The sequence below is a fragment of the Pangasianodon hypophthalmus genome, chromosome 2 (assembly GCF_027358585.1).
Source record: "Pangasianodon hypophthalmus isolate fPanHyp1 chromosome 2, fPanHyp1.pri, whole genome shotgun sequence".
NCBI classification, from domain to species: domain Eukaryota; kingdom Metazoa; phylum Chordata; class Actinopteri; order Siluriformes; family Pangasiidae; genus Pangasianodon; species Pangasianodon hypophthalmus.
The window spans coordinates 2295715-2307500 of record NC_069711.1 but is presented as its reverse complement, the minus strand read 5'-3'; positions in this window follow the sequence as shown (position 1 = coordinate 2307500).

Here is an 11786-nt window from a genome sequence, read left to right as displayed (position 1 = left end):
AATTAATTGTGGGGGGAAAAACTACCCACATGACCTAAATGTAAAAAAAAACAACCAAAAAAAAAAACGCGTGAACATTTCAATATAAATTTGTTGTAAAAAAAAATAAGATGTGAAAAAAATATAAACACGTCTTACATGTGAGCACATGAACATGAATGAATAATGTAAGAAAATCAGAGGTTGAAAAATAAAAATACACTACATGTGAAAAATGAACTTGTGACTGTATATTAATAATGTTTAAAAAAATGTGGAAAAAATAAAACACATGCTGTATGTGGGAAAAAATAATTAAATTATAGGGGGAAAATCACATGGAATAAAAATATTGCCAAAATAAATTAACTGTGAAAAAATTCATGATGAAATGCGAAAAAAAATCTTAAAATAAATAAATAAAAACACACACAGGCCCTGTGTGTATAATAAGGTGAAAAAAATTCATCATGGAAAAAAACAAGTTTTAAGATAATTAAAATGATCATGTGAAAAAATTACATGTGAAAAAATATTTTTAAAAAGAAAGTTTAAACATCTTAAACATTAAAACAAATTAAAATTAAAACAAACAAATTTACACACTGAAAAACGAACATAACTTGAAAATAATTACATATAAACAAACAAATAAAAATACATGTGTAATAAGAATGCAAAAATAAAATAATCATGAAACAAAAATCACGTGGGGAAAAAAACAGTATGAATATAAATTAATTATGGAAAAAAAACGTGGAAAAATTCAAATATATGAAAAATAACATGTGAAAATAAATGAATGGTGAAAGAAATACAAATACATGCCCCACAAGTGAAAAAAAAACTGAAAATAAATTAATCATGATAAAAAAATTACATGACAAAAAAAAAAAAAAAAAAAAAAAAATGCCCTAAATGTGAAAAAAGAGCATGTGAAAATAAATGAATAATGTGGTAAAATCACATGAAATAACGTGAAAATAAAACAATTTTGAGGGAAAAAAAAGGGTGCAGAAAAGTATTTAGAATAATGCACTAAATTAATCATGAAAAAAATTTGAATTGTGAAAACGTCCACAAAAAAAAAAAAAAAAAAAAAAAGACGGGAAAAAAATGATAAATTATTAATCATGAAAATTAACAAGAAAAACAACTACAGCACAAGAGAAATGGGAAAAATGCAGATGTGAAGTGTTTAAAAAACTGTGTGTGTGTGTGTGTGTGTGTGTGTGTGTGTGTGTGTGCTGATTTAACCTAACTCCTCTCCTCGTGCACAGTTTCAGGATGTTTGCTGAGCAAGCACTAGCTTCAGACTCAGTCAGCAAATAATAAACAGTCATTTAGCTTCCGAATACTGCTCCTTTAATCTCTCTCTCTCTCTCTCTCTCTCTCTTTCTCTCTCTCTCACACACACACACACACACACACACACACACACACACACACTACAGCCACGTGTTAGAGCAGGGCGTGTCCGTATCCCACCGGTGAATGAACCCTGTGAGATGAATCCTCAAGGCTGAAGGCTGATCTGTTCCTCACAGGTGGCCTTGATGGAGGTGAAGACCACGTCGACTTCTTCACAGTCATCACGCCATGTTTAAGAGAGGGTCCTCTCTAATGACCCTATTTGTCACTGTTTGAAATATCTTAAAGGTCACGCTTGAAAACTGCGAAACTTGAGATTAATTGAAGATATAAATCAGGTATCTAAAAGCCAGCCGAATTCGTCTTCTTCCTCTGAGTAAATATCAGAGAGCTTCCTGAAGTAATTACGCCGTCTGATTAAAAGTGTCTCACCTCGCAAACTCCAGACGTTACAGGAGACAGAACTTTGAATTCAACACTGGAGCCATTTTATTTATTTATCAGATACCACAGTGCTGAAGAATTCTGGATTCTGATTGGTCAGAAGGTGTTGATTCATTTTCTAGAACAGCAGTTCTGACAGTAGAGCAGGTTTATATCAATGCACTCGTTCTAATACGTCATCGTTTCTATAGCAACAGAGACTTGTACACTTTATAAACGGATTAAAAAACGTGGAATCATTGATATGGTAAAGGAAATGTTTATTTATCATGAATGGAAGGAGTCTCCAGTGTCAGACATAAAGCTTAACTTTACGTTTTTCCAACAAAACTTAATTTTTTTTTTTTTGCCATATTAACTTCAAGAGAGAGAAGAAAGAGAGGCTGGTGAAGAAATGACTGTTTATAGCTGCTATAACGTAAGCGACAACAGGAACTAACTTGTTACGTGTGTGGACGTTCCACATCGTTAAATGTAGAAGAAAATAAAAGAAAAGAAAAGAAAAGAAAAGGATGTAACTATAAACGTGAAAATTTTGCGTGAAAATGAATTAATTATGAAAAAACGTCACATGGATAACGTTAAAAAAAAAAAAGAAAGAAAAACACAAATACATGTATTTGTACATACATTAATCAGGAAAAAAATCACATACTTGTGAAAAAAATAATGTGAAAATAAATGAATTAGGAAAAATATCACACATGGAAGAAATGACAAAAATTCATGCAGTACACATGAAAAAAAATCTTATTAATTTCATGAGAGAGAAAAAGAGAGGCTGGTGAAGGAACGACTGTTCCTAGCTGTTTCACAGATGTTCTGTAACATTAAATGTAACTATAAATGGATAAAAATATGACGTGTTGCTCATTAATAAAAAAAAATTTGGTATAAGGGGTATATAACTGTGGTATAAGAGGAATAAAACACTTCCTATAACTTGCTGTTATAGGAAAATAATTAACGTCAGAGTGGTAACAGTATCTCAGCTTCTCCTTATCGTTGATTATTTTCCTGTAACAGCACGACACGGAGTGTTTTATTCCTTGGTGCAAAGTTGTGTATATCTGACGCATGGAAGTGCGGTGAGATGATGAAAATTAAACGAGGTTCACAAGGTGTAATGCATTTTTTTGTCCATATAAATGAACATGATCACCATGGCAACCTCTCGTAACTATAACTACCTTATCTTATATATGTTTTATTTGTTGTACTGAACTCCTCTGATCTCATTTCTAAAACTCCACTCCGGTGCAGGCGTACATATTGACCGTCTTTCTAAAGGGAGCGAAGTAATAATGTGTGATGAATCATGTTTCAACCTTCTCCTGCTTTTCGACATGTGTAAACATGAATATGAAAAAAAAAAACGTATTCATTTGATGTATTCAATTCCACAGTGTCTGCTGCCAATTGTTACGCAGCGATGAGTTCATAACGGCATGAGCCAAGGAAAGAATGAGGAAGGAATAAAACACTCTGTGTTGTGCTGTTATAGGAAAATAATCAACATCAACAGGATGTGATGAAGCAGAGTTACAGTTATCATCCTGAATTTGATCATTTTCCTACAAAAACCACCAAACAGTGTTTTATTCCTCTTATACTACAGCAATCTGCCAACAGTTACAATATGTATTCGTTTGAGTCTTGACTCCGCCCCTGTCCTGTCATTGGTGTGTTTCCTGAACGTGTCCAGGTGTTCTACGTTCATGTCGCGAAGTCTTGTCAATGTTATCGTGCGTTCCTGATCATTGTTTTCCATATTTCCTGGTTTTGTTTGCGTTTGTGTTTTGATGATTATCCATATCTCTTATTCAATGCTAAATAAGTAACTAAATAAGGTTTATTTATAAAAAATGCATTTAAAACAATTCTTGTCGACCCGAGTGTTGCACATCGAAGACATAAATAAATTAATAACAATCAAATAATGAGACCATCCAAACAAAATGCATAATATATACATGTGAAAAAAATGAAAATAAAATATTCGTGGAAAAAATTATACTGAAAAAATAAACGTGAAAATAAATTAATTGTGAAAAAAAATGTGGAAAAAAACTTGAAAATAAAGGAATTGTTAAAAAATCACATGGGGAAAATACTAAAAAAAAAACCTGAAAAAAAAACCAGATGTATTATATATGTATTTAATGTAAAACAGATGTATTTAATGTATTTAAATTAAGAGCAGAATTTCCACTAAAGTAAAATTAAAAGTAAAATCAGTTCAACAAAAAGTAAAAAGGTAAATAACGACACGTTTATTTTAAAATCATTAAACAGAAATACATATAGTACATTTATTAACTTAATTTATGATAGTAACAAGGACATTATAGTTATATGCAAAAGCTACATATTTTACTTCCCTTCATTTAACCATGAATTATTTTTTTCAGTTAGAATTGTTTTAAATGTGCTTTCTAAATAAATCTTACTTACTTACTTACTTATTAGCATAAAAACAAAAAAACAAGCAGAAAAACAGTAGTGAAACATGCATGTTTTATCAGATTTAGGATATGTGCACATGCCCTGCATGTGAAAAAAATAAAAATAAAACTGTGGAAAAATGACAGAAAAAAATAAAATCTGATAAAGCACATGGTTTTTCTGCTTGTGTTTTTATTTTGATGCTAGTAAGTAAGTACGATTTATTTAGAAAGCACATTTAAAACAAGTGCTGCACATCCAATAAAATAATAAAAGACACAAAATATCATAAGAAATGTATAAATAAAGTATAAAAATTAAATTATAAAATGATAAAATCATCCATAAAAACGGAACGATAAACAAAAAGCAACACAAAACAACTAGCTGTTGAAATAAGTTCGTTTCCGTTCTCATTAGCATTCTCATGTTTATAGCAGCTATAAACAGTCGTAAACTCCTCCTTAAAGTTACAGCTTTACTGTTACAAAGCACTAAAACTGGAGACTCCTTCCATAAACGCTATATAAACACCTCCTTACAGAAAAAGTCACATACATATGTAATATATAACATATTTTAATATCTGGTGGATATATTAAGTGGACAGTTTATTAAAGAGTTGTTACTATAGAAGTGAGAATGTATCAGGAAATAAAAAGCAGCATAAACATAGAATTTTCAGTGTAATGTTGTTATATTTACTCTACTACAATATGTACTGTACTGTTGGGGGGAAAGTCTGCTCTCTTTCACATCTCCTAACCACCAGAGGAGGTGAGAAAAACCTGGATAACTTCTCCGCGAGCGTGCAGACGCATGCCGAGACCTCCAACAAAGTCACAAAGCACACACCTCTCATTCTCCTGCAGGATCTGCTCGGAGTATTTCACTCCCCCCACCGCGCAGTCAAGTAGCAGGCCTGGGGCTACGTGCTGCTAGCATGGCTGAGTGCTTTTGGCTAGATCACGCTAACACACAGCACTGGGGCGGGAGTCGGGTTTCCCTCCATTCACCCCTCGTTCTCACCGCTGGCTCGGGTTCTCTCTCCGCGTTATCTGCTCAGAGTATTCGCCATCCCCTGCTGTCCATCCGACTAGCGCGACTCACACAACAGATCCGTCGTTCTTTTCACGTAGCTCAGATTTCCCCTGTTTTTTTTTTTTTTAACCCACACATCTCTTTAACTTCTCTGGACACTTAGAAGCCATTTCATGTAGTTATCTTAACTCTGATGCAAATGTCTGAGATTTAACTTAAAACAAATTCAAAACGAATGGGTCACGCTTAGCATTAGCAGGATGATCGCAGGATGAATAAGATGAAACGAAAAATATCGTAAGAAATGTATAAATAAATGAATAACAATAAAATAATGAGATCATCCATAAAAACAGACAGATCAACAAAAGGTGTGTGAAAAATAACGTGAAAATAAAATAAACGTGGAAAAAATGAGATTGAACAAATATAAATGTGAAAATAAATTAATTGTTAAAAAACGTGGAAACAAACGTCAAAATAAAGGAATTGTAAAAAAAAAAAAAATCATATGGGGGAAAATACTAAAAAAAATAAATTTTTAAAATCAGATCAATGTATTAAAATTAAGAACAGAATTTCCACTAAAGTAAAATATGTCAGTTCAACAAAAAATAAAAAGGTAAATAATGGCACATTTATGTTAAAATCATATTAAACAGAAATGTATATAATAATACATTTATAAACTTAATTATTATATATATATATATATATATATATATATATATATATATATATATATATACATATAAGCTATTTTATGATTTTATGATATCCCATGGTTGCAGTACAAATACAGTGAAAATACGCATACACAGTGTCTGTGTATGATTATATAAAACATATCCATGACTTTTTTTTTTTTTTTTTTAACACCGTTCCTATGAGTGACATTAGACAAGCAATTTGTAAAAGGACTCTATTGAAAATGTACTTGTGACTCCCTGGTGTATGTGGATGTATGTGGAAATTGCAGATGCTGGAGACAGGTGTAAGAGAGAGAGAGAGAGAGAGAGAGAGAGAGAGAGAGAGAGAGAGATGGGGAGAGAGAGAGAGAGGTGTTGTGTTTTTTTTTTTTTTTTTCCGCCTCGCTTTTCAACACAGAACTTCCGAACTCGGAAAATAAAAATACCAAAAGCTCTTTTTTCTGGCCTTTTATTTTATTTTTCCTCGCTGAAACACACACACACGCACACACACACATTTATATATATATATATACATTATCTTTCTCTAAGACTCATCCATCCATTCACAAGCAGTGATTGACCACATCCCCTGACAGCCACAGTGCTGGGATTTATTTATTTATTTATTGTATTTTTTTATGCATTATTCATCTTCTAACTGAGGTTCCGTGAACCCTGGATAACCGCCAGAGTTCCTTGTCATTCGGATCGAGCACCTACTTAGACAGAAGGTTCCAGGGAAAGATGGCAACGTGATAACAGTCTTTACTGCAACCTCTGTGTCATATGTCACTTTTTGACTTTTGATTCTCATCCTGCTTTCACAAAATCCCAGTTTCATACCTGACTAACGTTTTCAGCTGAGACAGATGAAAATAATTGAGATACTGTGGGAGGAAATTACAGTATCTCTGAGGAATATTTAAACAGAAACACTATCTGGGCAAAAGTATGTGGACACCTGACCATCACGTCCATATGTGGTTCTTCTTCAAACTGTTACAACAAAGTTCTAAGCACACAATTGTATAAAATGTCTTTGTATGCTGTAGATTAACAATTTCCCTTCACTGGGAAATTTAAGAGGCCCGAACCTGTTCCAGGACGACAATGCTCCTGTGTACAAAGCGATCTCCATGAAGACATGGTGTGTTAAGGTTGGAGTAGAAGAACTCGAGTGTCCTGCACAGATTCCTGACCTCAACCCCACTGAACACCTTTGGAATAAACTGGAACGCCGACTGCATCCCAGACCTCCTCATCCAACATCAGTTCCTGATCTCACTAATGCTCTTATAGCTGATTGGACACTACATTCCTGTAGATGTGAGTGAATGTGTGCGTCCTGCAACGGACTAGTGTCCCATTCAGGGTGTATTCCCATCTCATGCCCGGTATTCTCGGGATAGACTACAGATCCACCACACCCCTTACCAAGATGAATCATGTGAAAGGGGGTTTAAGGGTGCAAAAACTTAAAAAGATTAAAATCAGTGATGGAACATGGACACATTGGACCCCATTTATAAATCTTTCAGTAAACTTATACTTTCCTTCATACTCATGTCCATACGTTGATAAATACTAATCAGCGTTCATTTAGCCATGCCCACAAAATTCCATAAAAAGCTTACAAAGTGAAGACTGCATGGTGAAAGAGCTCCTCCTCATAAGTGCAGCGTCTGCTAACTCTTCCAATAATGCAGCTCAGCCATCGCAGCGACTCATCTATTATAGACACTCCTTCCTTTTATAGGACGCCATTACTTTTGTCCTAACTGAATAGCTAATCTTATTTTTCTTTGTTTATGGATTTGTTTTGTATTTGCTTTCTTTCATCGAGTCATTAATCTGAAATGATTGAGTTTCACAAAGTGTTCATTAAATCAGTGTGTAATTGAAATAATAATAATAATAATAATAAAAAACGACAGTGTAATCCGTATATAAAATCGCAGTAATTAATCACCAATTATTTGATTTGAATCCGATCAATCGAGGTTCACATAGGTGAGTCTTCTTATACTTAAAATTTACACAAACTCAGGAGCTCAGGAGTTTTTTTTTTTTTTTTTTTTTTTTTTAAAACTAACAGGATTTTTTTTTATATATATATATATATATATATATATATATATATATATATATATATATATATATATATATATATAAACTTTCCTTGTGCTCGTGTGACGATTTATAAATAAATTCATTTCTATCCAGCCTGATAAGTCAGGCAATTTTTTGGAATAATCTTATAAGGTTTTTTTGTCAGATTTACCAGCAAAATGCAGTTATCTAAACTCAGGGTTATGTAAGCATGCAGCAAGGTTTTGGCATCTTTCAGACGAAGTGGAGGTCAAAGTCAGGCAATTTCTCCGAGCTGAAGAAAAGTGCTTTTAGTAGGTGAGTTAGCGTGAGGTCAGAATGAGAGGGTAGATTCAAAAATAAATCCAATGTTCTAAAAGCTAGGCGAGGGCTCAACAGTGACACCATCCATGTGAATGGAAAGTGTTTTGGTTCTAATGAGACTGAGAAATAACTTTTTTTTTAGGATTTTATGTAAGAAAGTTGAACCATAAACCCAAACATTACTTTAAATCATGAACTAGTGGGTGTAACACAGTGTCACTATCTGTATCCGTATCAGTATCTGGATTTAACTCTGAAGTGGGCGTGGTTTAATCCAGAAAGGGTTTCTTTCTTTCTTTCTTTCTTTCTGAATGAATGAATAAATGAATAGCTCTGACAGTTCCTGTTTCTTAATCCCGCTCATGCAGGCATTATTTTTGTTTGTACCTGCCTGCGATATTTTCTGACAAATTTATTTGGTTGTATTTCCCAAAATATGAACAAACTAGTAGCCTAATTTAAACTAAGCATACATGTTAATGATCGTGGTCTTTGTTTTTCCTGCAAGCTTCATATCTGACTGTTTGCTCGTGCTTACATAGATGCGAAAACCTCCCAGTTACACATCTAGTCTCAATCTGCGGATCTTTCTGACCAAAAAAAAAAAACCACTTAAAATAATATATATCTTTATATGTTTTGTTGCAGGTAATTCAACACCACACCACTAGAGGTCCTCATCACCAGAACACTAGCCCACTTCTGGGATACCTAGCACACCTGATTGCAATCACTTCCTCATTCAGAGACACTATAAAGACTCTAGTTTCCCACTTACACTCTGCGAAGTCTTGAGTTCAATCCTGTTTGCAGTTCTGACGAATCTGTCAAGAACTTTATTCATGAATTGAATTGAATAATTGATAGTTAAAACGAGAGAAACTGAAACCATACAAGTCTCTCATTCGAGATGTTTTTCATTTACGACATCGAGGACATCATGGCACTCAAAGCTGAGGTTCTGGCCAGCCGAATGCCATAAACTTATTTGTTAGCTGAACAAAGTTAGCTAGCTAAACATGTCCGTTATAGGCAACTCCTCAGTGAGAATGTAGACCTAGATATTTAATGTTAGCTGTAGATTTTTGGCGAGCTAAATTGTAAATATGTTCAAGCAATATAAATTAGGCTTGTTAGCTAACTAGCAAGTTAAGCCTGTAAAATTCTTCGTTCACTGATGATAGTTAGCTTTATAGCCAAGATGAAATGCAAAGACGAAGCATCTCGGACCAGTTATCCCTCCTATCTTCTTATCTGTCTTCTTTTGGTTTGGAAAGGTGTCCAATTCGATTAATAGGCGATAAAAATGAACAACAGCACAATAAGACATTTTAAAAAAACAGTTTCTGGCTTGTTTTTTAAAAAATCACTGTTATGTTTCTGCAAACAGGAGCGATACTGATGTCACAATGTCACAGTGACGTGTCTCACTCAGGGGTCTATAACGACTAGTTTTCCACTTACACTTTATTTCACATGTTGGATCTGTTGGTATGTGGAATCGTGGACTCGCTGGGTTTGGCCTGCTCTTTTGGATTTATTTGTGGTTTTAACCTGGACTGTTTCATCGATTAGATTCTGTGCTTGTCGTTTATTCAATACATCCCACACTTGGACCATTGTGCCTTTGTTCATTCGCACTGCCAAAAGTGACATGATAGCAAGTGGAAATATCTTGAATAGAGCCAAATATATGTAGCATTTCCTATGATCAGATTACAGTAAACCAAATCTATGATTATTAAACCTATTTCTAGACATTTTTACTCATTTTAAGCTTGAAATAGCCTTCCTCTGTGATTATTGTAATCCTTGGAGCTTGAAGCTTGCTAAGATGTTTTATTCAGTTATATCTCTATATAATGGATAATCGTGGATAAATACAGTACATGCTGTTAATGATGCAGGAGACAGAGCTCTAATAATGAAAATCTGATTGTCATTTACACTACAATAAAAATGAAGATTGCATCACAGAATTGTTTAACCAAGGAAAAATCCATACATGATATGGATTTGAATAGAAAGGGAATGAGAACTGAACTCTGAGGAGCTCCTTGTGTGACTAAAATTCAAACCATGCAAGAGCAATGCCAGAAATTCTAGTAAAAAGGAGCGGAGGGAAAAGAATGTCACAGGGTCAAAGGTTGCACTAAGGTCTGGCAGAAGAAGAATATTGCCGCCGTCAGAGTCAGAAGAAAGATGGAGGTCATTAGAGACTCTTACAAGTGCTGTCTCTGTGCTAAGCAGTGGATTGAAAGCAGGCTTAAAAAAGCTTGAAAATGTGGTTAGTGGGAAGATAATTCTGTGCATACCACTCTCTCTCTCTCTCTCTCTAAGAATTTGGAGAGAAATGTGAGACTGTACATACTGTATACAACATTAAAGTATCTTTGCTACACTATACAGCCAAAAGTATGCAGACACCTAACCTTCATACTCATATGTGATTGTTGGACAGGTTTGGTTTTATTAGTTCCAGTGAATGGAAATTGTTAATCTACAACATACAAAGACATTCTATACAATTGTGTGCTTCCAAATTTGTGGGAATAGTATGGGGAAGAACCACATTTCAGTGTGATGGTCATGTGTCCACGTACTTTTGGACATATAATATGTGATATCCTTTTAATCTGAGGGCAAAATAAGGTCATTTCCATATTGTTTTCCCATTTTTTTAATTTAACTAATTAAATTTCAGTCTTATTGTCCCTAAATGTAACACCATGACAACCCAAAGGACAGACATGAACCAAAATAGATCATGATTCAAACCTGTTTACTAAATAAACCATGATATAAAAATTGTTTCTACCCACCAGCTGTATTTTTTGTTGCTTTATTGGAACGTAATTTTGTTGAAGGTAAAAGTATTTGGGTTGTTATGTCCAAAATACTCAAGCACATTACATCAGGAGATCCTGCAGGCTGTAAAAGTCCCGAGGCAACACGTCTGTTCAGTTATCGAGTGCTCCACTACAAACAGACAGAGAAAGCTCAAATCTGATATGTGGATAGATAACTTATTACTGTGAAAGATGACACGCAGCTTTTGTTGATATCACCACTATTTTCTTTATATGAAAGCTATTTGTGCGCAATAATCACTTTACACGCCAGCATCTACACCACATGGGGGTCTGAACAGGCAGGCTACAACACGAACACACCTCAATGGCTAATATACAGTAGGAGGTTTTATTTTATAATAAATACAGATATGCACAGGAAATACAGGACCATTTGTGATGCCATTTCAAAATAAAAGATGTTAGCTGATTAATTTGAGTCTTCTCAGTTCAATTATATAATCTTATGTTATTTTGAGCTATTAACTCATTATCTCATTAGTTCAAGATATTATTTTGCCAAAATATCTGCTTCTTTTAAGATAGAATG